The sequence below is a fragment of the Manacus vitellinus genome, unplaced genomic scaffold (genome assembly GCF_001715985.3).
Source record: "Manacus vitellinus isolate BGI_N305 unplaced genomic scaffold, ASM171598v3 scaffold_105_pilon, whole genome shotgun sequence".
NCBI classification, from domain to species: Eukaryota; Metazoa; Chordata; class Aves; order Passeriformes; family Pipridae; genus Manacus; species Manacus vitellinus.
In genome coordinates, this window is record NW_021938824.1 from 503,052 (window position 1) to 505,859 (window position 2,808).

Below are 2,808 nucleotides of genomic sequence, written 5' to 3' on the forward strand. Positions count from 1 at the left end.
TGTGATGTGGATGTGGGTACAGGTGTGATGTGGCTGGGTACAGGTGTGATGTGGATGTGGGTACAGGTGTGATGTGGGTGGGTACAGGTGTGATGTGGATGTGGGTGCAGGTGTGATGTGGATGTGGGTGCAGGTGTGATATGGGTGGGTACAGGTGTGATGTGGATGTGGGTGCAGGTGTGCAGTGGAGTGGGGTGCAGGTGTGCAAGGCACAGGGGATGTGTGTGCAAGGCACGGGACTGCAGGTGTGATGTGGGTGGTGACACTGCAGCGCTGTCAGAACCCTGGCAGAGGAGGGAACTCAGTGGTACTTTGTGGCTGATCAGCTGCACAGCCGCTGAAAACCAAGGCAGAGACAGGAACATGTCCTGCCCTTGAATCAGCAACCCTGGCAAAATCCCTGTCCTGGCACTGCCCGTGTCCCATCCCAGGGTTATCTCAGGTACTATCCTGAGGTACTGTCATGGTTGATAAAGGTGAGGATAAATAATTTGCTGATAAAATTGAGTTTCTAATAATAAAGTTTGCAATGATGTGGTTAACGCTTTACTTAGGTTGCAAAATGTTAAGTTGCAAAATGTCAAACCACAATGTTGTGTTGCCATGGTAGGATGTAGCCTGTTATGCTAGCTATAATGCTTTAAGTGCACTTATAAGGAAGAAAAAGCGTGAAGCAAAAAGGGGGGGGGTCGACTAAAGGGTCCAGAAAGAGGATCTCCTGCCTTCATCCGGGGATTGGGCACGGCGGGAATTGAGGGCTGCTGACTAAGCGGACTGTTGGCTGGCCCCTGGCAACAGACTGAGGTCCACACAGCGAGAACCAGTGATGAAGCAGAAAGAGACTAAGGGGGTGGGGATTGCAACAAGTATAAAAGAAGCGGGCTTTGGCTTTTTGAACTTGCAGACCGTTGCGGAGCAAGAGTCTCCCCGGCCTCCCAGCACTGTTTTGCTCATTTGACTTCAATAAATTTTGGGATTTCAAATTTTAAAATTATTTGTGGTCTCTGACTATAACAGTACCCCCACATGAGCTCCCTTGGTTAGAACATGGTGCTAATAATGCCAGGGTTGCAGGTTCAATCCCAATAGGGGCCATTTGCTTAAGAGTTGGACCTGATGATCCTTCAGGGTCCCTTCCAACTTGGAATATTCTGTGACCCGTTGTTGTACCCACTCCTAAGGGACAACCACCCCTCACTGAGTAAGATGTATAACTAACGTCACTCAAGTTCCACCTAAATATAGAGAAATAGCATAAAAATGAGTTACAAATGGGGAGGAGAAGGAAAGACTCCACTCTGTTACCTTTGAGGTCACTCACCGGGCTGAACCTGTCTCTGCCCCATAGGGGCCCACTGCATAAGAACTGTACTCTGTGTGCTGAAGGATTGTCTCGAGCCAGCTTTTATTGGGAATTAGAGAATGTCAGTGTATTGCTTTGAATTAGGGAATCCTGGAACCTTAACCTGTCCCAATTTTATTAAGTGTTACTCTGTAAACTCTTACTGTGAGTCCTTCACAGGTGCTGGCACTCGCTGGCAGTGGGTGAAGGTGCAGAGCTGGGTGGGGTTTTTGTGTTTGGGTGTGACCCTGAACAGTTCAGTCAAACCCCCTCCAACCCAGTGGACTGTTCAGTGAAGGATCCCCATAATGGGATGGGACAGACTGGTCAGGCATGAGGCTTTCCTGGGTCACCCCCAGGGACACACACCCAAGCCCACTGTGGGATCAACAAGGCACCCCCAAACCTGCCACACCCAGCGGCATCCCTCCCCAGACCCATCATGGGGTCCCATCACAGGTACCATGGGATTCCTCATGGCCTCTAGCACCATCAGCCTCATCCCTGTCCCAAACACCCCTGGGGACACCAATCCCAGCCCTGTTATGGGGTCCTGTTCCCACCCCACATCCCCAACACCCCTAGGGACATGAACCCTCCTGTCCCTCATGCCCAGTCCCATCCCAGGTCCACCATCACTTATGTGGAGAGACCCACCACTGGCCAAGGCTGAGCCCAGCAGTGATGGCAGCAACACCTCAGGGATGTGGAGTTACGAGGGAGGAAAAACTTATTGGGCAGAAGGAATTGGGGCAGAGAAGAGAGGAGTGGAATGTATGAGGGAAACAACCTGGCAGCCCCAGGCCACTGCAGGAGGGGATCCAGGCGCCGGAGCCCAGATTCCCTGGCAGCCTGTGGGGGCCCAAGGGGGAGCACAGACCCACCTACAGCCCTTGGAAGAGCCCCCACCAGAGAAAGGGGATGCTGCAGGAGGCTGTGACCCCATGGGAAGCCTGTGCTGGAGCAGGGTCCTGGCAGGGATTTGTGTCCCATGGAGGGAGGAGCCCATGCTGGGGCAGGTTTGCTGGCATGACCTGTGACCCCATGGGGATCCAGGTTGGAGCAGTTCCCGAGGGACTGACCCCGTGGGAAGAACTCATAGTGGAGTAGGGATTGTGTCCTATGGGAAGGACTCACGTTGGATCAGGACAAGGACTCCTCTCCTCAAGGGAGAACCATGGAATGAACTGACTGTGTCCCACATTCCTGTCTCCCTGTGCTCATGGGAGGGGAGCAGGGAGAGAATCGGGATTGAAGTTGAGCATGGGAAGGAGAGTCACTGCTGAGCTCAGCCTTGGCCAGTGGTGGGTCTCTCCAGGGGGGTGATGGTGGACCTGGGATGAGACTGGAGATGAGGGACAGGAGGGTTCATGTCCCTAGGGGGGTTGGGGACCTGGGGTGGGAACAGGACCCCGTAACAGGGCTGGGATTGGTGTCTCCAGAGGGGGCTGCAGCTGGTGCCCAGG